Consider the following 25604-nt stretch of genomic DNA (forward strand, 5'->3'; position numbering starts at 1 on the left):
TCAGGTCTGTACTCTCAAGGATTTGCTGATAAAACAGCAGCATTTTGTACAAGTTGGTTGTTTTCCTTGATTGCTTACAGAAAGTAAATCTAACAGAATTGGTCTATTACTGGATGTGTATCTAATTATGAGTTAGTGAGAGATGTAGATGGCCAGCACTACTCATGGTTGAACCATACAAATAAGGAAGGCACCTTATACTGGCTCTTGCAGGCTTTTGAAAAGAAAAAAGAAAAAATTGCCTCATTCTGAGCAGCTTGGTTCACATCTTACTGCTTCTCCTTCAGGCATCATTCATTTAATAATGCAGCCTTATCATACAACACATGTAAGCATATATCTAATTGGACCTTAATTGTTGATTTGGCATGATACTGCATATGGATAGGCCCAAAGGATGTGGGTTTAAATCTTGTTGCTGGAGTGCATGTGAACTCAGAACAAGTAAGGCTCAGAACAAATGCCTGTGCTTGCTGCCTCGCCACTGGGACCAATTGCTGTCACACTGTCCTGTAGAATGCATTCCCTGTTCTGATTTTGGGTGAATTCAACATGATGCCTTTTGTACAGTTTTTGTCATACTCATTTTGTGAGCAGAAGAAAGATTTTTAATCTGAGTTGCCTTTTTTGTCCTACCTCCATTAAATAACCAGATGGTAATAAACCTGTTTAGATGTTATATTTACTTTTGTAATAATAATTAGATGGGATTCTTCCCTTCCAGAACTATTTTTTAATCATGCATCATTCTCTTAGACCTCTTTGGCCATATATATATATACACTCTTGACTAGTATTCATATATATGCATTTCATATACATTGAAAGACATTTTTAAGTTGTTCTAATTCTTGTTACATAAATATTTTTTATTATTTTTTCACCTGTAAATTGAGGAAGTTCTTTTTGTAAATCAGCTTGTTACTGTTACAATACAATCAGTATTGTCATTTTATATATTTCAGCAGAAGGCTTACCAATGTACTTTGGGCTGCAATGTACTGAGATCAGCCATCCATTTATGAAATGCCCTCCTGGCATTTAGAAGCAATATCCATTCTGCAAGAGCAACAATGTGTGAAAACCTGCAGGAAGTAACATAAATAATGGTTTATCCAGTTGAAATGTGGAGCTATTGGTTTGTAAATGGCACAGATGTAACTCACATGCTGCAATTTGGACGCTACTCTGTCATAAAACCATCTGACTTTTGCCATGTCTAAGACATATCACATAGTGTATCACCTACTTCATACTCTGTAGCTGGTGGTTTATTTTTGGTGATCTCTGGGAAATTAATTACTAGATCTAATGGCTTCACGAAATTAAATAAATTCTAAAGCTGAAGTAGAACATCTCTATTTCATCTCGCTCTGTCTTGGGCCTTCTAAGTTGCCTCTCAAATAGTGAATATCTTATTTATTCTTAATTAAAAATAGGTGATGTGTATTTGCATTAACCTTTGCTTATTCTGCCATTTGCAGAAGGAAATTAGTGGCACTGAGATGATAACCCTTTTTAAACAGTGCAGCCAACCAATCTGCTATAACCATACAGTAAGAAGCTGAAAAAGGTGTTTGTGAAAACTTGATGAGATTTTGAAACCTAACAGTAGAGAATTAAGGTTTTTTTGTGTGCTGTAGAATAATTTGTCTTGTAATTTAGTTTTAATTCACATTTTCACAATTAATTAAACATCAACCTAATCATTATACACATAAAGCATTTAAATTGATGTATGAAGAATGATGGGGAATGAATAATGCTTTGAAGATCCATTTCAAATTAGTTGTTTGATTAATGAATATTCCACAAGGGCATTTGTGTGATGACCTCTGTTGATGACTTAAGGAAAGTCATGTCTGTTTAGATAATGAGAAGACAAAGTGAGTGAGAGTTATCTCTGAATAAACAGTGTAGAATTACGAGGATTAATCTATACAAAGCATATTACTCTTTTGCATTGCTTGTAAGAGATAACATAGAACTGTAAGTTCAGTAAATAAGTTTGGCATTTGAAGATGCTGCTTAGTGATTAAATGTGCTGACTGTACACACTGCTTGTCTTTCTTTGGGTATGGAGGACCATAGTGGAAGGCTGTTCTCTCTTCCCAAGCCCATTATGATCCTTCACAGCACCTGGCATAGATTTCTTGCATGAAAAAGAAGTAAAATGTTTCACACTGCAGCTCATTCACTTATTGTGTCTATAATTAGCAAGATGAATCATAAATGTTTTACTCAGTAACCTTACTTAACAGATTTGATTTCCAGCTGTTTTATTTAAGCAGTGTACAAAATGTATGTACAAAAGTAATAGTAATCTTTTATCAGGGAATACTGGATAATCAGAAGAAAGGTAGAAAACTTCCCATACACTGGCTGGTCTAGAACAAAGTGCAGGTTTCAGATACCTTCTCTCACTTTTTTCCCATTCATCTGAGTCCCCTTATTCCAATATTTTTCTTCTCTTGGTCGTAGTCTCAGTGAAACTGAAACAACATTCTAACATTTCCTCTTGACCCAGAAAGTCAAGGACAAGTCAGGTTTTCTTTTGCTTTCCCTAGAAGTAGAGACAAGAGGCAGCACAGCATAGCACCCTAACTCTGCTGGGTAAGACATTTCAAATTTGCTATCAAATGTAACTTTTTCCTAGATCCTGTGTGATTCCAAGGCATTTCTGCAAAATCTGGATACAGGAAAAGCAAAAGTCCCCGTTTCCCCAGCCTACATACTATTAAAAATAATTAGAAGATAAATTAAAGCAGATTTGAAGCAAGGGCTAATGCAGTGAAAATGCTGAAATAAATTTTGAGTTGGAGAATATCAGCACACAACTATCAATCACAGTATTTATACAAGAGAAATCAGAATCATGCCCACTGTGACGTGTTCCAATATCCTCCTTTGGAAAGGCACCATTTAAAGCACAGTACAAGGCCACAAATAGTAGAACTTAAAATACAGAATACCTTTGCATTCATCAATGGATAATCATGATTTGAAGTTTATATCTCTAAAAGTGATCTCTTTGAGATTTGTCATTATTTTTGCTATCTTTCAAAGTTTTGTTGCTGATAAAATTAACTCTGTCTTGTGATTGCAATGAATAAGTGAAAATGACAGGAAAACATATTTATTAATAAGTTCTCTTTACATAACAGTTTGAATCAATAGGTGCAGATGAAGCTGAACTTGCACAGAACACTAAGCTGTGACCAGGGAAAACTTTAAAAATAAAATTGTCCCTGCCCATGGCCTGCAGGTTGGAAAACTAGATGATCTTTCAGGTCCCTTTCAATACAGGCTGTTCTGTAAACTTATGATGAAAATTTAGAAAGTTGCTACATTGTGGAAATTAGAAAAGCTACCTGCAGTGAGAAGCTAGAAGGTAGATATGTTAGGCAAGGGAAATTTCTTTATTCATGCATAATGCCTAACAACTACATGTAGTGTAATGTATAGCCTCTCATGTGGTATTGATTACACTTAAAGTAATCACTATTTTCATAAAATATGTTTAAAACCTTCTTATAATTAGCTCATTTCTAATGACACATGTAGCCTAAAGAAAAAAAAAATCCTAGGGAAGAAATAAGGACTATTCTGCCTCAGGAAAAAAGAAAGCAAGTGCTTCCCTCCAAGTTTTCAGCTCCTCCTGGAACCCCACTGCTCAGGGATTTGTATTTGTCCTTCCTTGTGGTATAGTTGAAGTGAAAAGAAGGCAAATTTTTATCTCTAAGCTTCTTATCTTGTGAACAATATATGCTGGAGCATATGTGTGTGTGCATGCAAAAATTCAAGGCTAGCACCAGAATAGAGGAACTACCATTTAACCAGAGATTTTTCTAAAATTGCAACACATACCCTCAAACCACTAAATGTTTTTATATACCCATGATAGAAGATCAATTGAAAGATCAATTGGAAGTTTTCAGCTGACTGCCCTGTGCAAATTGTCCTCCCAGGACAGAGCTCCAGGGGGAGTGGTCAGAGAAACTCACCTCAGCTCAGCCAGCAGTGAGAGTAACAGCAGGCTGGCATTAATATGCCTTCACTAAAGGGTGAAACTCTCTGCAGTTTCTTTACCACCTGTGTACCTAATTTTTTTTTCCCTATTCAAGCTTCTCCTCATTAGTGTTCTAAAAAGAAATAGCCTTTCTGTGAAAATGAAATGTTGAAACTCTACTCCTAGGTGTATACTGTTCCACCCTTACATTTTCAGTGTTGAAAACTGGTTGTTACATCTACAGCTGAACCCTTCAAATCCTGAGTTTATTGAAAGAAAAGGGAACAATTTTGAAACTGTGCTGAAAAGAAAAAAATCCCGAGAGGAAAGTATTCAATGGTAAGGTATCCAGCCGTGCAAAGCTGTTTGGAGGGGAGAGCTGCAGCCTTTATTCTTGAATGGCACAATTCAGAGAGCTTTCAGAGCAATAAAATCACACCTTTGGCAATCATGGAGAATGATTTCTGCACAGAAGTCTTGCAATGTAAAGGTATGTGCAATGGACCTTGAGCTTGTTTACCTGGTCCACCTTGAGGGATCTGGGCTCTTGTTTATGCATCACTGTCGTGGTTCTCCAAATTTAGCCACAGAAGCCATTCATTTCCAAAGAGCCAAGTGGTTTAACACCTGCCTGAAGGGCCAGATATGATCTCCTTCTGCACTTTGAAGGGCCAGATATAATCTACTTCTGTAGATAGTAGTCTGTACTTTGCAGACCCTGATACAAAGAGATTTTTATCTTACCATGCAGGTGGATTCCTAAATTCTCTTCCCAACTTTCTTTGCATGTTCAGGGAAAAGATAGTATATCAAAATGAAATTCAGTAAAGTGATGGCTTTATTTTGCTTTATCTCGTTTAGAAAACAGTGTGGACTGTGAGGTATGAGGTCTGTCAGGTGTCTGTCTCAGAAGAGAATGAACTGCAGCTCCTGTGAATCACTGTGTCAGCTTCAGGAAAGATTAATGCTGAACCGTCCTGAGACAAGATATTCTAATTGTAATTAGTAAACTAAATTAGTCCTGCATGGATCAATCCAACCTAAGCCAATCTGTTTCATTTTCATTTTGCACATCAGAAATTGAAACATGACAGAAAAATTCAGTTCTCACAAATTTGCTTTCTATTAAAAGTCTTACTCCCAAATTCTCTATTAAATTCTCAACTGACATATAATATTTACTTTTTCCTGCTCATGGCTGAAAGCCAACTTCCTTCAAGGTTACTGTTTGCAAAATCCTTCTCCTGGACGTAAGGCATGCAAAGATCAAAGCTCTCCCTGAACTGCCTGGTTTCATCAGGGAAAGGTGCTTCTTCAGCTCACCAAAACATACACTCTAAAACCAGCCAAACATCTCAGAATAAATAATGTATAATAATTTCACTCAAAGGAGCAGGCTTGGGGTTGTAGTCATTCTGCCATGAACATGCACAGCTTTAGTCAGCTTGGACAGTGAGTTAATTGTCCTTGCTTCTGTCTGCAGTAAAATGAGCCATTTTACAGAATCACAAGCCAGCAAATTCAACAGCAGGAAGGGGGAGAGAGAGAGGGCATTGTGGAGTCATTTCACAAGGACCAGTAGCTACTGCTTGCTGGTGAGAGCCATTCCAGACCTTATGCTTGTAATTGACACTCTAAGATGCTTTTGCTTTTTATGTTTCCAAGTGAGCCATTCAGCTGGCGTTAATTTCCTTCAATGGCAATAAGGTGAAATCTCTCTAAAAATAATTCTGTTCTTTTGCATTGGGATATCATCCCTAAGTAAACAGACTCTAATTAATGGCAGAGAGCATCCCATCAGCCAGCAGCCCTCCCTTGCTCTGTGCAGCTACGCTAAATCCATGGCTTTAAAAACAACTCCTTACACGCAGCATCCGAGCCTTTCATCCTGCTGCCCAACACCCCTCTCTGCAGTGAGACTCTGCAATGGTTTTGAGTGATGTGATACAAAAATAGCACCTTAGCAGCTGGAGCCAGCGAGCCTGCTGTGCCTGTCGGAAAGGAGAAAATCTTCCCGTTTGTTTTGTGGAGATTCATACAGTGGTGGTATTTCCATGAGTTTTAAAAAGCCTCATCTCTTTTTTTGTGTCTGTATTGAGAAGTGCTAGTCTCCAGCAAACATAGTATGCCTATCATTGTCAGCTTTGTCTAGGAGTTATTCTCACCAGAAGTCAGGACATAAAAATGTTTTGACGACTCACAGGTTAGGTGAAAAAGTGTACTTTTCCTCGGCTGTCGGCTGTCTCTGTCTCACGTTGGTGCTGTGGGGACCAATGAGACACCAAAAGGGTCATTTTAGACCTCAAATTTTTTTGGCAGCAACTTGCTCTTGGCCTGAGGTATCCCACTTCTTTTCCTCCACAGCATGTCTGAAAGTTGGGCAGTGGAAACACTGATGCTTCTGAGCATTTTCTCACTGCTCGTGGCTATTTCAAATCAACTCTCTGTGTTGATAATAATTCTAAAGTGATGAGTGAGCCTGCTAGAGCACTGCTTAGTGCATGCAACTAGCCTTGCAAAGTGTTGCTGGCAGGATTTTCCATGTCCATGCTTCTGAAGGGACCAAGTCATGCAAGCTCCCTTCTGCCATGGAGGACCCACGTAATGGAAGGGAAAGTCCTTTGGGAAGGGTGCTTCATTCATGAAGGCTTCAACACCTCCCTTCTGTTCCCTCTGCAAGGGCACCTCACTGACAACCTGCAGATGCTACCTGCTGGTGAGATTGATCTTTGTCCTGTGTCAGAAAGATGCTTAATGATCATTCAGGTTAATTTCCAAATGTCCTTGTGATATCTTTCAGAGAAGAAGATGAATGGTGGGTTTGCAATATTTAACTGGGTTTTGTGAGAGATTTGTTTTGCTGGTGGATCAAGGAAGTGAAGAAATATTTGCCAGCAGCTATGACCTCATTGATGTGACTGACCAGATGGAAGGATGGTTCTTCTGGTGACTTGCCTGACTGAGCATGTGCTAGATCTCCGTCTGCAAAAAGCAAGAGAGGTGCTTGTGCTAAGTGGAGCTTTGCACATTGAGCAGTTGCTTGTTGAGAAACAAAAGGAGAGAGACAGAACTGCACTTAGAGAGAGGAGGATAAAGATGGAGTAGGTGACAGGCAGGGTGCTGTGGGCACAGTGTGCTGAACAACACTCTGGTGGGCACATCAGCACAAGCAGCAGCTGCCCTTGCTGCTGGCTATTGCCCTGTGTTATGTGCCTCTCTCCTCATCCCACAGTCCCATGTTGGCACAGCTGTTTTGTTCCAGGAAAGAAGTGAAGCAGGCAGGAAAGTAAACATTCTTGATTATTTTCTTCCAGAAGATATTCTTCGGCTGAGTCAAGCTCCTCCAGCTTATGTGACCACATGGACACAAATGCAGCAGAAGCACAGGCAGAAGGAACACACTGATTCACAGGCAGGAGCAAGCCATTGGGAAAGGACAGATGGATGGGGCAGGAACTGGTTGGAGCAGACCTGCCTCTAAATGCCCAACCACTTTGATCCTTGTGACATCATGGAAATGCTCTGTCTTTTGATTAATAGGCAAAAACCTGCAAGGCATAAATTATGCCAAGAAATTAACTGGATTTCTGGGAAGAAACCCCTATTTTTTTTTAAAGAGCTTTGGTCATACAGTCAAAGGAACATGTACACATAGCTTTGGATCTCCTGTATCTTCTTCCAGCAAAGAATCAATATGGTTTTTCAAAGAAACTGGCAACTCATTGCTTGTAAAATTGTTTTATTGTAGTTCTTGCCTTGCTTGACTATTATGAGGAAGGAAGATATGCAATCACCACACTCTTAACTGGGAAATTCTTTGGAGTTGCTGGCAGGTTTCTGGTCTGATTGCCACAGTGACTTAGGGAGCTCATCCCAGAGCTGTATTGTGGTTACTGGTCAGAGGTCTAGGGGGCTGAGAGGAAAACCTGAGAACTCCTTATTCCTAGGCCAGGCCAGAAATCATGAACTGGGACTGTCTAAACCAAAAGCCAAATATTAAATGAAAGCAAACCATAAAAATGGCTCTTTCTCACTTTATACAGAAGGCTGCAGAGGAGTTTAAAGGGTTCCATCACAGATGGCATTATTACTACATGGCAAAATCAACCAAAATTGTGGCTTTAATATCTGAGATATAATCAAGACTTGGCCTACTTGTTGCCTATTTCATTTTACAGACAGGAGTTATGGGTTTATGTACTGGAACTCTCTTTATAACAGCTTATCAAAAGTGCTTCACATGAACATATGTTTTCCCAGGGTTGTGTTTTCCAAGCATGCTGAACGATTTAGTAATACTGGCTAACGATGCAAAATGGTTTTCAATAGCAATTTTAGTGGCTAAATGAATCATACTTAGATAAGGGAAATCTGAAATATTCCATTTTATGCAAAACTCCTAAATGACCTATCCAATATATCTCTGAGGAGAAGTTAACACGGGTGGCTCATGGAACTGGAAAAATACAATATTTCCTCCTTTACAAATGGCTGAGATTTTAAAGTGAACTCTAAATGAAATGCCAACTATTTTCTTTATGCTTGTTATCTTTGAAAAGATTCATGTACATCTTTGGAGATGAACTCTTTCCTTCTGTTTTCGCATGTAATATGCTGAGGTACCGGTTTATTGTCATTTGTTTTCTTTTACCTGTGATTTCTGTATCTTTTTCCCTTTTTTTCTTTCTTACTAGATATTAATAAACTGAGAAAACTAAAAAAATACAAGTACTGTGACTTGAAAAACAAATGATATAATGCATATTTTACCCTATTTTATTCTATACACCAATGAAGTGAGGTATTTCCTCCACAAAAGAGTTTTTCAAATCAGCTTAGAAAATATGTGAAGATTTCTTACACAGTTTTGGACATGCCAGAGTTGATTAACAAATGCATTCATATTTGTACAACTAAAATCAAATTACTGTAAAGCCCAGAGAAAAGAAAAATGCAATTAGCCAAGTTTCATGCCGTGATTTTTATCAGAAAATTATTTGCACTATTCACGTGCTTTTTATTTTTCTTAGAGCCCTATCCAAAAGATGTGATCTACTTGGTTGTTTGAGAAAACAAGAAGAAAAGGAAGGGAGAGCAAAACAATGGCAAATGTGTTTGATATAATGAAAGGCAACCTGTTCAGAAAAGCAACTGTTACTCTTGAGACACTAATCACTAAAGATGTCCATGGTTTTTGAATTTCATTCAGTAGTCCAGGATCAGGAGATTACATTTCTAGAAATGGTGCCTGAAAAAGTACTTTATTAAGGAAGCATATAGTATTCACTACAGCACTGGGTAGAATTTTATATTGCAAAACACTTCCTAACTTTTAAATAAATTTTATCCCTGGTGACAAGTTAATAGATATCACACTAGGTTATTTGCTAGGAATTGATTTATGTTGGTAGTAGACAGAAACAGTAGCCTTCTTATTCTGAGAGAAAATTGGGAGTGGGATGTGGAGGAGGAAGTAGAAGAAATATGAATTTTATGGTGATACTAATTAGAAAAATATTATAGCACCAGAGTTGCACAAAAGGGGTGAAGCATCGTTTTACTTTATAACAGAAAGATTGATACATTACACCTAGGATTTGTGGCAAGAGCCCATTTTAAACTGCCATAAACAACAAATAAAAATTACAGCTGGAAACAGTATTTTTATGCAAACTGGTGTGCACAATCAGGACTTTTTTCCTGTTATTTCATACTTTCAGATGACAGATATGTTCCTGTTTAGGGAATCTCCATATTTTCAAAGCAATCTCTGCTGAGACACGAAAAAACTATCAATAGAATATAGAACTTAATGATTCTGTGAGAACATGTTACCCTCAATGTATATAATGAGAAAAATAGAATAGTTGAACATTGACTTACTTCAATTATCTCTTTGCTTTTCAGACACTGAAACTTGAAATTTAGGACCAGCAGCACCTAGAATCTGTTCTCTCAGTTGGCTGGAAGCATCCTTGGGGACTCCATTGAAGTGTAAAGGAGCATTATGGGTTGGCACGATAACTGATAGAAGATTACAGTCTCTGATTAAATTACTGCCAGCCAAAACCAGTTAAAAATGCACAAGAAATTAATTTACAGAAAAATTAGTCTTGAAATGTTCTCAAGCAACACTAATTTAAGGTATTCAATGCTTTGAAGAAAGGGTGTTACATGAAACTCCAATTTCAAAGGTCTTCATAACCCTATAACGTCTAAAATGATTTCCAAATTACAGCCCTTCATACCTCTCTTTTCTTTGACCTCCCTAAGAAGCATGGTGGAAGGGTGAGATCTGCATTAAGGTAAGGTATACTGACTGTATTTGGGAAGTCAAAAAACCTAGAAATCTGAGCCCTACACCTGGGCATGTCAAATGATACTGTCAAATATCAAATCTGACTGCCAGATAAGCAAACAAATGCCAGCAAATACCTTCATGACAGTAAAATTCAGCAAACTTTATTTTTGTGGGCTTCAAATATTTTCTTCCTTTTTTCTCTCTCTCAAGGCTGCAACTTGCATTACTGCAACCGTGACAAACCCTGACCAGATCCTTGTTTCATTTGGTGTAACTCTGTGTGCCTTAATAAGGCTCCTGCCTGCTTCCAACAGCTGCAGGCTGAAATTTGCTGTTTGCCTCCAAGATACCTTTTATTTATCAAGTCTTCTGTAGGTTAAATGTTCATCATGTGGAAAGGAACGCCCCTTGATTTTGTGGAATTTGATATTATCACATTCACGTGCATTGTCTTTATTATTTTAATACCTGAAAGACAGAAACTTAAAAACCAGGCTATTGCAATGATTCTCTATCACTATATTTACAGAGAATATGTTACCTTTGAACATTGGAATGGAAATTGAGAGCGTAGAGTCTATTTTAATGTAAATCTAATGATTAGTTCTAAAATCAGGAGTTAAATATGTTTCTTAAGAAACAGATTTACAAAATCATTAACAGCTAATTATGCAGTGTTTATATTCTTACACTTTTAAACAAATTGTCTTCTCTAAATATTTTTTTAAGTCTCAAAGTAGCAGCTGTCTAAAAAGAAGAAATACATTTTCCTTGAAATTAATCCTGGGCATAGCAAACATTAGAAAGAGATAAAAAGTAAGATTGTATCCTCTCTCTCTATTTTTTCCACTCTGAAATTGTACAAATGACATTACAACATTTCAGAGTGTTTTTTATAAATAATTTTCACTTTACTTTGAATATTTGCACATTAATAACTTGGGAATTTTGTCATTTTCAGTGTACTCTTCTTTCATGAACACTCTGTGATTATTCATAATGAGCTGACGGTGTCTTTGAAAGTACTGCAGACTGTGCAAGTAAGATTAAAAAGTCACTGTGCAAGTGACTGCAAATGAAAGACCTCATTAATCAACTAAACTCCATTTAAATATTAGCATTAGAAACTTCAGTATGTCATCATTATATGTTTAACCCCTTGAAGCCATGCCCCTCTAAGTCCCACCCTGGAATCTGTGTGGCAGCATAACACAGAGAATCTGTGTCCTGAGTTAACAAAATGTGTGCTCCAGACCAAGCGTGGAGCCCAAATCTCATCCTGGATGCATTCTCTGACCTCTCTCTGCACTTAGTTGAAGTCCTGTTTGAGCACTGATGAGAGACACATCTCCTGTTCTAAAGCACTTGTATGGGTTTAAGAAACTGCTGATTCTCCAGTAAAAAGGATATTTTTGTAGTTAATGGTGATGGATTTTTGTGTTATAAAGTCAGCCCAGTAATGCTGACTGCATTTACATTTCTCTGTGTGAATGTGTGTATTAGTATGCCATTTTAAAATTCATTGAAGAAATATTTAAAGTGTTATAAGTTGTACCACTTTTCTCTGAGGAAGCTACAGAGGTATCTGCTGCAGTCCACGGTTAAAGCTGGGACACATTTTTGCATTTACTAACCATTCAGTCCCTGTTAATTCTGAAGTGTGTATTTTTGGACCATATTCTGGAAACACCATAAGTGACAGGGAAAATAGCCTGAAACTGTGTATCTCTGAATTCAGTTTAATCAAGAAATATAAGCATAAAGTTTCTTGCTTGCAAATTATAATAGGCTCTCAGCAAAGACATTGCTGCTTTATTTTTTTTAAAAGAAAGTAAGCCTGCTGTAGGCATTAAAACAAAGCTAAAATGAAACTAAAACCAAATAAACAAGCAAAACATAACTAAACACCTGCCCACCCAAAAAATCTCTCAGAGGTCATTGACCTCATAACTTGATTTGTGCTCACTTGGGGCTCTAAGGAAAGAACAAAGACCTGAAACAGTGCCAGGCTAAAAGAACATTTGCTGCTGGTTAGGCAGCCACTGACAGCAGCATGGCACTGGGTTGGACTCAGATCTAACTGTGCAAAGCTGTGGCTTCCCTAAAGACCTGAGTACCTTTGAGGACTGAAAGCCAATGTGATCCCTGTGTGTATTATAGGACGTGCATTTCATATATGCCAAAATAAAATTTGTATTCCACTGTGATCCCAAGGTGCTTTTATAAGTGACAATCTCTCAAAATCTTTATTTATACTAACTTCAGCTGAGAAGTCTGAGGGAAGAGAAGGCCATGGGGCTAAAGCAAGTCCTATTGGGTTCCTCTGGTCCTGGAGTAGGTGGGAGCTGGGACAAACAATGTCCTCATACCCTCCCCAGGAGCATGCACACCTGCATCACCCACACTGTGTCATTTCCTCCTCCTCATTAGCTTCCCACGATATGAGACAACAGAATTGTCCATGCGGACAAACAACTTGTGCTTGATTTATTGTCGCTGATGCTGACACAAGTAATAAATTCAAGGGAAGATGAATATTGCCTAACAAGAATGATTCAAATAACACCTGCCTTCCTGGGCAAAGGAGCACTTATTTTCTTCTACTCCACTGACAGCACATTCACTGACCTTTACAGGAATGGTGAAAACTGCACACATGCCAATATTTAAGAAATTAATGCCTTTTTATATCTTGTCTCTAAACAAACCTAATGGAAAGCACAGGTTCTGTGCTCCGGCACTTATTATATGGCAAAAATATGAAGATTAACTCTCCTACCAACAAAGGGTAGAAATTTTACTTACTTCATAAAAATTTAAAGATGTCTTATAATGATGTAGAAGATGCATTACTTCTGAAATGTTTATGAATATTTTGAAATGCTGCGTTGAATAAGTGATTTTTGTACCAGCCAGTGGCAACATAAGTTTCTGTCCACATATTAAGTAAAAACTGTGCTTCTCCCAAGTGAATGATATTAAGATTTGAATTTGAAGAGTAATTTGCATCTTAAAACCTATATTGCTCATTGGGCACAGTTCATAATATCTTTCTGCATATTCAGATACCTTCTGGGTTTCAAGGCCAGAAATAATTGCTAGAAATGTATGTCTTTCTCTGACCTTACAGCTGGAGATCCTCCTATATGAAAACATATATTTCTTTTCATCCAAAAGGCCTGCAGAGACAGTTATATCTCCATGCCAGAGATCCAAAACTCAAGCTGAAGAGATCTTGAGCCTCCTTCCTTTGATGGACTCCCTTTGAGTGGGAAGCTGCAGGAGAAGATCTTTGGAGATCCCTTCCAGCTTTTTTTGCTCTGAGACCCTGAACCACTATATGCTTACTTGGTGGTTCATGCACATGACTTGTGTGAGTTGTGTAATTAGTGGGATTTCAGGAGTTAAAGGGCTAATAGGTAATGCAAAGTGTTGGGAGAAGTAGCCAAAGGGACAGATTGCCTTGGATTACAGCTGTCAAAACTTCAGTTCTGAACTGAACATCTCACTGAGCAGCAGTGTTGTATATGGAGCTCTCTTCAGGCTACTGCTGTTGGTGGGGAGTACTCATCTTCTGGACTGGTGTTTCTGAGAGCTTGGTGGAGGAGCAGCAGTGGAGAGATACCATCTCTCTATATAGACAGCATATATTCCCAAGAGCAGTCTTCCCAGGAGGGGGATAACCAGTATATCACACAGCCACTTTATGGGCTGATCTTCACGCTGTGTCCCAAAGTAGAAGGCAAATGAAGGCAGAAAAATCACCAAGATTTCTTTTTTCTCCCCTTCCCAGCTGCGCCATGGTTGCTATGTCAAAGAGGATGATATGCTTCAGCCATTTAAAGACAGTCTAGTAATTTTATTTCCTATTATAGGGACTAAGTATCTACTAAGAGCATTCTTTAAATGCAGAATGTGATTCAGTTGGGGTTTTTTTACCTTCAAGCATATAGGCCAATATAAATATAGTAATGTACAAGCATTTAAGCAATTAGCACTCAGTAAATTTCAAAATAAATGAAAATATTTGGGCTCAAGGTAGAAATGCCAGCATAAAGGCATTCAGGTATAGGTCGTATCAAGCAGATCTCTAAGTTCTTTTTACTGTTTCATGCTAAAATAACACAAATTGGCATAAATCTCTGTAGCTGGGCACCTCTTTCTTTCAGTTGTGAGACCCTGGGATATCTAGAAGGCCAAAATATGAAGAAAAGGACAGCTGATCTCTCCAGTCCCAGTAGGCTGGAGATGAGCAGCTGCACACCAGGACATGTGCTTCTTTGTTTAACACTTTGGGACTGACCAAACCTAGAATTTGATGGACTGCTCAGTAGATGAGTATAAAAGTTCTTTGTTCTAATTTTTGCTGCACTGTTGGTCAGCTTCTATTATAGCAGTCTAATATGATAGACCATAATGTTTGAGTCACCCACTTGTTTCTCACAAATTAAATAAAGGAGGAAAAGAGCCTAAAATATTTATAATGCAAGACTGCATTTGATATCTATAACTTGATAACTTGCAAGTTATCAAGTTATCTGTAACTTCAGTTTGAGATGAAGTCAGATGTCCTCAATTTTCCTTTGTAGTGGAATTTTGGTGTGACTCTTACACAGGTCATAGCCCATGGGTTTCTGAGCAGGAGGCTGATAACACTATAAATTGTGATTGTAGGATTGAGATAGGAATATCCTTTAGAGTGTGAGTAATATACAGAAATGTTTTCTACAATGACCAAATATTATTTTTCATCAGCCCCCTAAAAAGTTTCAACCTGGCCTGATTTTCTCCATTGAATCTAATAGAACTGGATTAAACTACAGGGGGGATGAGAACATAAATTTGATTCCTTTCATTCCATGTAATATTAGGGTTTGTATTCTTTCAAGCTGTAATAACCTCTAGACTTCAGCAAAATTGAAAACCTTTAAATAGCCTTTCACAACCTTTCAGTGTAGTAATGAAGTTTTAAGTGCTCACTGGGGATTTTCAGTTCAGAAAAATCTAAGCAGCAGTAGATATTAAAATCTAATGTTTACTTCAACTCTTTTAAAGCCTAATGGGTTTTTCTGACAGTGTAATTTTTAAAAGGTTGGGTTTCATTTATTGATATAGTATACTCACCCTGGAAATCTTTCTTCTTTAAAAACTCTGGTGGGAACCTTATACTTTGTTGGAACACCTGAAAGCCAGCTAGAACAGGGAAAACTTGCCAAGACCTGACTAGAACAACAAGCAAGTTAAAAAAACCCCAAATCCACAACTCATGATTTAAACACCACAGGAGGCAAAAAACAAATTAAGGATGCAGATTCCCTGTGTGCACATAATTACAAGTATGTGAGTCACTGGATTCAGCACGGTTGCTCATCTACCTAAAGACCTGGAGAGGACGAAAGTGTCTGGCTGCACTTGACTCGGGGAGTAGCTAAGCAGATTTTATTTATTTATTTGTTTATTTCTTCATTTATTTATTTATTTATTAAGCTGTTGCTCAAGGGGGTAGCAGTGGGGAGAGAAAATTGCAGGGTGAATTTACACTGATTAAAGAAACGCAGTCTGTGTACACAGGCATTTCTGATGCACAGTGTGGGACTGCAAGAGTTCTGGGGTTTTGTGCTGCTAAATTAGTGGTGAAAAGAGGATCTGAATTTCTTTGAGACAGTAACAGTGTAAGTCCCAGAGGGATATTTTTCATTGCTGTATTGCTCTATATACAATGTTTTATACATATCTATTTTTATTATGCATACAAACAGTTATTAGTACTTGCTGGGAACATATAGTAAGGTGACTTGTTGGTTTGCTTCCTGTTATAATAATCCATTCAGATGGCACTTAGATATCATTTGTTGATAGTTTTTCATCTTCTCAAATAAAATAAAGGCAGAAGGAAGTACAAAAACAAACAAATAAGAAAATTATCAAAAATTCCTGTATGTGACAGATAAAAGTCCAGTGCTTCTAAAGCACTGTAAAAAATTACAGCACATTTTCATTAAGAAGATAAGCATGTAGGAGAGAGAGAGGATTTGCTTATGAATATCTCTTAAATACATAAGCATATGCAAATGAAAAGAAACAGGTCCCAGCATAGATATATATGTAATAGCAAAACATCCCATGTCGGGTTTCCAATTTCTAGCTAATTTTGACTCATCAGTGTGTGCTTAACTTGAAGAGCATGTTTATATCTATTGGTTAAACAAAATGCTACTGGGCTAACTACCACTGCAGTGTCCCAGGCTGCCTACTGAATTCCCTGGTTATCCATTCAGGACAGTTTTAGCTTCACAGAGAAAAGAGCTTCCTCACTTGTGTGTGTTGCTCTCCTTTTGCCCTCAGACTGTACTTCACGGAGAAGTGCAAGGAGAATCAGAGATTGATAGCTGAAAATTAAGAGTTAAAAACAATTACCAAAGAACATGAAGGCCTGTGGTCAGTGCCTTGCTGTTCCAGTTTCAGGCAGACATCCTTCCTCTGTCCAGCAGTCCCGGTTCAACAATAGCACAGTGTTAGCACATTAGTGGATGTCAATTGTTGAGCAATGCACAATAGCACAACTCTTCAGTCTTCCCAAGCTGAAAGAGACTTTAGGTAAAGGGAAAAGCTAAGAAGCCAGAGAAGTGTTCACAATATGGGAAGCAAAGCCTTAGAGAGAGAGACAAAACATACAGTGAAAGAGGTTTGAGAGAGACATTTGTGGTTCAGAAAAAGCAGTCACATGAACATTGCAAAGAAAGATACTTAATTAGAAAGTTTAGGAGACTAAAATGTGGGATTTCCCATTTCACTTGTCATGTGGTGCTCAGTATTAAATACTCCAGTTGATGGAGATATTTTCAAGGAATCATATGAGCACCTTTCATGGGTTTGCTTCTGGCTGCCGCTTCTGGGAGGGACAAAAAGTTCCAGTCAGCTTTCCTCCTTGTCTCCAGATATATGCACTTTCTGACCATGTGAATGGAGCTTTCTGCAGCACATAAGGTATAGAAATGCAGTGCCAGCAGAGCACTTGCTTTTCATTTTGCAGTCAAAAGTCCCTTTCACATTTCTTTCCTGTAGATTTATTTAAATCAGTCTTGGGCAGATAGGAGATGGAAGAAAACAAAAGGTTAGGAGCAAGAGGGAATGCTGACTGAGAAGAAAAGCAGGTTAGAAAGAATAATTGAGACCTAGAATGAAAAAATGACAAATGCATTACCCAGACCTCTGTCTCACACAGTAAAAGAAGGAAGCAAGGAAATGAACAAAAGGGGAAATGCAGTGCAAAGAAATGATAGTTTAGGGATATGAAAAGCTCAGAACAGCTGTGAACACATGCTGGGCCAGCTCCTTCACTTGGTGTAACTACTGATTTAGCAGGTATCTGGAAGTGGCTTTATCAGAGTGGGCATGTGTGTCAGACCCACAGAGGGGAACAAAGCCAGGTATACTTCCAGGACCAGTAGGTCCTGGTCTTTGCTTCAACTATTTGAAACCCACTTTTGTGAAATTTTTCTGCCTCTGCCATTCCCCACTGGCCCCCAGCCTTATGTTTGGGTGAAGCAAAGCATGAAATTCAGGCACACCAAAATGAAAGCACCAGGCAGCACAGTGGCAAATGAAAACACTGCTGATGGATACAGGCTAATGGACTTCAGAGAGAATAATCTGAGTTTTCATGCACATTGCTGCTTTGAAATTTATCTGTTAACCACCAAGGAAAAAGACTAGGATATCATAGTGGACAGGTCACTCTAAATTCTCTACTTAATGTGCAAATGTGAAGCAGTCAATTAAGAAGTGACCCAGTTAAACTGGGTTTTTTTTAATGAACTGGCTACAGTTTAATACTGGAAACATCACCTCTGCCATGATTCAGAAAGACTCCCATCTCCCTTCAGCTCCATGCTGTTTTTCAGGCAAAGCATTTCTGTCTTGGAAACAAGTTACAAGAGGGAAAATATTCAGATGACAGATTCATGGCACTGTTTAAAACAGAGTAAGATTTCAGGTCAACCATATGATCTTACAAGGTCCCTTCCAGCATGAGCTGTTCTATGAGCCTATGATTTTGAAAAGAGAAGAGGCTGAAAAGTATTGGGGCTGTTACGTGCACAGGGCATTGCCCAGCAGAGGTACTTTACTCCAGTGTCCCTTTTTTTAGCTTAACATATGTGAGAGGAAAAATAATGAACTTCTAAAAAAAAAATTTAAAAGTGTAGCCAATTTATCCATTTGATAAAGATAACTCCAGTTCCTGGGAGTGGAAACAAGAATTGAACATTTGCAAGGGCAATGAAAGCCTCCATGCTATCTTCAGATAGAATTCTTTTTTCATACTTATTGTTTGTGATTATAAAAACTGAAGTTGATAGGCATGAACTAATTGCTAGGTGTATGTCTCCATTGCAGCAAAGAGTGCTGTGCAGATATGTTGAATTAACTGAGAAAGAGGTGATACACTCTCTGTGACTCCTGGCACTTGAAATTTCTGTGTTAATTATAAAGTTTGGGAAAGTCTCCATGGCACTGCTACTTTGAAACTGACAACCCAAGCTAGGAACTAATCTTGTCAGAGATTAGCTCATATGTCTGGCACCCTTCTCTGATCGTAGAATCACATGAAGAGATAGACTGAGTTCAAGCTCATCCTAGTCTGTTCTTCCTTAACAGAGCTGGACCAAAAAAGCCATGTATTCTCATGTACTTTTGTCTGTCTTAAGACCAAAGAACAGATATTCCACAGCCTACCTATTCACCACTGTGACTGTTCTCTTTGGTTTTAAAAACAGCCTTTTTTTTTCATTATTCTAATTGCCTATTTCAGTCTTATGAAATGATTTCTTGTAAAATATTCTTATTTCTCTTTCAAGATGTTCTCCAATGGCATACAGTTTTGTTCAATTTCTTTAAAATTCAGCATACAATTTTAGCTGGAGATTTTCCAGTGATGGATGATTATTTTTTGAGCATAACTCTATGCTTTTTGACCTCTGATCACAGCATTTTGGAAACAACAGTGATTTCTTAATTCACATTAGTGAGGTGTATGCTTTTTAATTTTTACACTGTCATGTAAGTGGCTAATGAAAACATCAGAGAACAGCGAACTCAGGTGTAATGCACTGCAGAGCCATTTTTGATATAGTCCTCTGCTTGATAATCAAGCACTGGTAGCTACATTTAAACTACTTTTTTCCAGCAGTTTCACCACCCTGAAAAAAATTTCCCCAGAAAACTTTTCCTTAACTTTCTCCTAGATGTTGTCAAAAGCGTTATTGAAGAGGCGGTATTTGACATCTACTATGACTTACATATCTACTCATCTGTCTCCTGTCACAGGAAGAAATCAGACTGTTTTGGTGTGATTTTTCCCAGCAAGTCAACCCAAACTGTTGTTTATCCTGTTTTCTTTTCAGGGCTTATAGACAGTCCTTTGTTTAATTGCTTGTTTCAGTGCTTTTTAGGGGATATGAAATTGGGGTAGGAATTATTCATTTTCTCCTGTATAAATACCAGCTTTTGGTTAGCCCTTGCCAGTTTTCCAATATCTCCCTAGTCACCCATGAATCCTCAAAGACAGTGGGTAATGATTCTGACTTTGCTTCAGCCAGGTGTTTAAATACAATAACTGAACAAATTGGTTTTTAACCTCTGATCTCCTTTAACCTGAGATATTACCCTGCTGCCATTGGTGTTGTTGGCTACCACATTGTGGCTGGCCTCTAGTAAAGAGATGCAAAAAAGCAGTAAACTTGGACCTTCTCATCACTACCTGTTGCTGATTTTTCCTTTTTAATTTGTGTTCCAACTGGTTTTTTTCATCTTCTAGTATAACTAATGCTCTTGAATGATTTCTAGTTACATACTATGTCACTTCGTTGTTGTATCTCATTTCATGCTTTTGTGAGTCTGTCATCTTTGGCTATTTCTGGAAGCCTGTCTGTAAGCAAATGTAATTTTTGCCTCCTGTATGTCTTCCAGTATTTTTGCTACATGAAAAGATTATTGTTTAGTGAACTCTTTCTCTCTTATTTTTCCCTTATTATAGTTTGCATTTATGTCTTAAGTACAGTCAAATCAGGGAACTGCTATTTCTCCTCCAATATTTTTCCCTTTCTTCTTTGTTATTGAAGAGCTGACCAGTCAATTTTTTGACATTATCAATATCTTGCAGTCCATTGGTTTCTGTTTTGCTGTTCTTTTTCCATAGTGATGTTCACTTGAGCTGTTTTCTATACTCAGGTTTTGCAATTACTCATGTTATTAGAATCAAATACAGAAATATTCTTTTTTTCTGGAAGTTTCTCTGCCATCTGCATTTAGTGGTTGTTGCCAGAGCATCTGGAAATGCCAGAGAATGGGATTCTGTGTCCCAGTATATCCAGTTTCCATTAATTACATATGTAGCTGAAATGCTTGGGTGCCACTAAGTCCTTTCATTTAAATTATTCTGGTCATGAAATTATCTTCTTCCTGTTTTGCTGAAGTTTTATAGATACCCTACTACACATATTTCCTCTACTCATTACTTAAGAGGTCTTCTGCTGCTCAAAAATCCATTCCTGGGATCTCAGGGCAAATAAATATGTCCTTAATATTTGAAATATCAGATACTTCATTTCTCCTCTACCTGCACTTCTTGAGCACCTCCTGTGCTGAGCCTCTATGCAATGTAAGCAGTAATTTTGATCATGTTTGTAGACTTCAGTCCTCTTGTTTATTCCACTGTATGTTTATTCCACATACATGGTATGCAGATGTCAAAGACAGTCACTGAATTTGATACATTATTCTCTTCCCAATGTTTGTGGCTTGACCAGATAATTCCTGCATGGTTTTGCATGGTTGTGCATGATGACTTGTTTGCTTTGTCACCTTTCCCTTTCAGGACAGCTCACAAAGGCTTTAGTGGCTCATGTGCAAAGATTGACCTCTGGTGGATTACAGGGGCTACTGGTGTGACCCGTTTGGGTTGTTCCTGCATCTCCTGCATATCTGCATCTCCTATATCACTGTACACTTTGGAGCTGAGGCTCCTGACAGTGGCAGGTGAGACTCCACTTGGTGTTTTCCACCTCTATGAGTAGGAGCCTGATGGCTCCACAGGTGAGACATCTGTCTAAGTCATGCCACTGCATTTATCTCAAAGAATAAACCTGAGAGTTTTAGATGTATTTTATTTATAAGCACAGTATGGGGAGGAAAGCTCAGCAAGCAAAAAGCCAGGAAGAACAACCTGCAGCTGCATCAGGTGTCCATCTGTGTTACCTATGCACCAAACCAAAATGAGTGGTTACTTGTGGAAGAGCTTTTGAATAATTGAAAACTCCACTGTCTTTAGCTTGTTATGTAGGTTCAGAATTTCACTTTCCTTGTAATTCTTTTCTCTTTTTTGTATAATTTGAGAATTTAATTATTTTTAGTCTACACTGTGTGTTGCCAAATTAGCTTTGCCATCAGTGACGCAGCATTTGCTTCTTCACCCTCTGCATGCTTTAGCCCAGCTACAGCAGCAGAACAACTGTGTGTCCAGCATAATGGAAATCAGCATGCTGTATTTAGATTTTCCAAATCTTAAGACTGTCTATGTTTGCATAGGTACTTTAGTTTCCACAAACCACCTCTGTGGGCAGTGATTTCTTGTGCTTGTTCTTCAGGAGACGATGCACAGACATTTCCAGGATGGCATAAAGAATATGGAGCCAAAACAATGACTTGTTTTGGAGAACATCCGGGTTGCTATACTGCTTGTGTGCCATGGGGATGGCAAGGAGAAATGTCCAATGCAGGGTGTGCCCACTGGAGTACCTGCCCCTAGGCTGCACTGGTCCTTCTTGGAATACCAGATGTTTTTGTGAGAGGAAGACACGGGGATGGAGGAAGAAGCTGGGTCTTACCCAAGTGCCTCTTGGTGATATCAGTCACCTCACCCTGGTGGGGCTCCTTGTGTCAGGACAACGAGGAGAGGAATCCAGGAACATCTTTTCTCCCATTATATCTTTTCTTTAACATTGATTTTTTGTGAGGGATTCTGAGAAGTTGAGAAGTAGAGAAGTGAGAAGTTGGGTGGACATGAAACTGCTGTTGTTTCTATTTTAACTTTATTTTCCTGCTGTTGGAGATTTATTTTTTAAATTGTGTGTAAATGCATTTCCCATGCTACTGTGAAAGATTGAGTTAGTTAAGAACTGCATGAGCTGTCTTTATATTACAGACTCAGACTGGATAAATAAGGGGAAATTCTGGGGCTGGGGAGTGACGGCAGGGGAGGCTGAATTACAGGCAGCAAATGTTGCTGAATCCTATACATTTTAAATAACCAATAAAAAAGAGATCTTTTTAAGGTCTTTTCTTTTGTCAATGCATTGTGTTGAACTGCTCTGATGGACGAGACTACAAAGCCATGGGGAAATTCTTCAAAGGTCTGGCACAATCTGGAACCTTGGTTTGCTTTGATGAATTTAATCGTATAGAGCTGGAGGTAATTGCAGTACCAGTTTCTTAGCAAAGTTGGTATTCAATGAAAGTGACAAGCTTGACAACTTCATTAACAGCACTGACATTAAACAACATTGACTGAATTTTACTGTTAAATTTAAAAAAATACAATTTTAGTACAATTGAATCAAATACAACCAGTTGTCTATGGCAAATCTCTCCTTGTGATTTTCTTATGGTTTGTGCATTTCTTACTGAAAATATAGCAGAGAAATATTGCTGTTGCAACCTTCTGAGCATAGTGACAGAGGGAGGTTTGTGGGGAGACATTGTATTTTGTTCGTGATAGATTAGCGGCGAGATTTCTCTTTCGCACGGGTATGCAACTGCCACTCATAGCGCCTTGAAAGACAGGAGCTAACTTCCATCTTCAGAAAGCTCACAGCCAGAGAGAGACTGCTTTAATACCACATTTATTACTTTCCTGGGGAGGGGGGAGCAAAACAACCCAAAAAACAGCTCTGCAACGAGGGATCTGCAACAAATGAGACTATGGGTTTTAAGATAGTAATTTATTGCACTTACACAAAGCATAATTAAGTGTCCATATTGGGAGATACTGCATAACTTATTTTCTTGTATAAGCTGATCTGATTGGTCTTTTATAGCTCCAACATTTTTCTGTTTTATTTTTTCTTTTGGAGTCACAGCTACAAGCAACCCTAAGTAGAAGTTATAGACATTGAATTTGCTTATAAGCATTCATTTAAATTTCTGCTTTTGAGGTGGCACAGGAACCAGCTTTAAAAATACAATATGCTTGCTGTATTTTCCATTATCTTGTATTAGACCATTAGAGATGCATAGCTGTTTCTGGAAGATGCTATAGGTTTAGCATTTTCATTCATTTAGCAGGTTATCCCTATTTGATGCATAGGGAATTTTTCATTGCACTGGGCAATTTATTAGCCTGAGGGTGCGATGGATTTTTGTTTTGATTATATTTAGTAGCACACTAAAGCATTATTTTGAAGCTTAAAAAAAGCACTTTTTTTTCAAACTAAGATCGTGTCAAAGGTCTTGCTTTGTGCTTCACTTCGGTGATCTTTATATCTGTTCAGCAAACGTTTACCCTTCAAACACCAGGTCTGAGCAGGTGTAGGAAGATATGTCTGTACTCACATTCAGCTATGTTTATTATCAACAGTTTTGGTGAGCTGGAGGAGTGGAGCTGTCAAACAATCCAAAATGAACAATAGAGCATCCACTTTGCTAGGGTGGACAAAATTGTAGGATCATTTCTCCCTTATTGCTGTTTTGCTTCTCGGCTAGACTTAGAGAGATTTTCTCCCTAGACCGCTGTACCACAGAGAGCAACGGTGCCTGCATTGCTTCTTTTTCAATAAAGAGGCAGCAGGCACCCCTTTTTCTATTAGAGTGCAGCATACACCAAGTAAATGCCTGAGTGAAATCTCTTTTGCCTTTATGCACTTTTTTCATTTGCTCACTGACAGGAGATCCCTCAAGACCAGCACTAAGCTCCTCTTCATTAGAACCCAGTTTTCAATTTAAATTTTAATTAGAATGGATGACTAGGATACTCACCATTCGCTGTAATTTCTGCATGCTACTAATCAACAGCCAGAAAAATACTTCTTTTTAAATTTATTTATTTCTAAATATTAAGTTCCCTTTCTGTAAAACGTTTGTTGCTTCTAGTTGAAATTATTTTAGCTCACCTCATATAGTTGCATTTTTGAATGCTTGCAAAGTGATATTCTTTTTTCATTCTTTTAATGTAAGGTCACCTAAAACCTGGATTCTTACATTGACATAGAGCTGAGGGGCAGTTAAACTACTTACATGTGCAGTCCTAAATGTATTATGGTTTTTAGCCGTTATTTGATTCATAACAAAATATTATTTAATATTAATATATTATCATAAACTGGACATAATGTTATCTACTTGATGAGAGTCAGCTGAAGGATTAAAGGTATCCAGTGTTGATTTTACTTGTCTTTTCATAATTTTTTGGTTTCAGTTCTAAGACCTAGGCTGCATGGAAGATAAACTATTAGATCTAAATATTATCTATGTGGTATTTCTAGTCCTCAAATTGCTAAAGAAATTTATTTCCAAAGAAAAAAGGTACCTTACTAATGGCAAAGAATTTTATCTAAACAAAGGTCAATATATCTAATTGAGGAATGTTTCAGCCTCTGGCACCCACAGGCTGCCATAGGCAGAGTGAGATGTTGAGGGACAACTTTGGTAGTGGACACACATATATTTAAATGATCTGATATAATTTGAAGGCTTTTTATAGCATATGTAGATCAGTGCCTGGAAATCCAACAGATATCAGTGGATATTTTATTCTGGTTCATGTTTTTGGTCAGTCCTTACAACCATTCCCAGACACTGCTCATTACCACTGCAATTGCCTGGCAGTAAGACAGTTGGGTTTGTGTTGGAGCACTAATATCAGAGCTGTGAGTCAGGGAAGACTGCAGGTGTAATACAGTGCCTAGTCTGAAGATTTCAATTTTTAAAAAACCATCTTTTCAATATGTCTGGTTTCTTCCTTCAGTCCAGTCCCGTGACACATGTCCCATCTGCACAAGCTTGACTCATCTTCTATCCTCCACCCCTGAATCTAGAAATTCACAAAGTTATTCTTTTTTTTGGTAAGTGCTGAAATGGACTAGATTAAAACACAAAGACTGTAAATGCCATGTAGGGAGAACCATTGGGAATTCCACTGGGAATTTAGCCATTAAAGTGTGTATATCCAAAATTCTGTCTCATTATCTTTAATTGCTCTTCAAAAGCTCGGATACTGTCAATCTTAATTTTGTGTAAGTG

This window comes from Sturnus vulgaris, chromosome 5, assembly GCF_052056855.1.
Source record: "Sturnus vulgaris isolate bStuVul1 chromosome 5, bStuVul1.hap1, whole genome shotgun sequence".
Classification (NCBI taxonomy): domain Eukaryota; kingdom Metazoa; phylum Chordata; class Aves; order Passeriformes; family Sturnidae; genus Sturnus; species Sturnus vulgaris.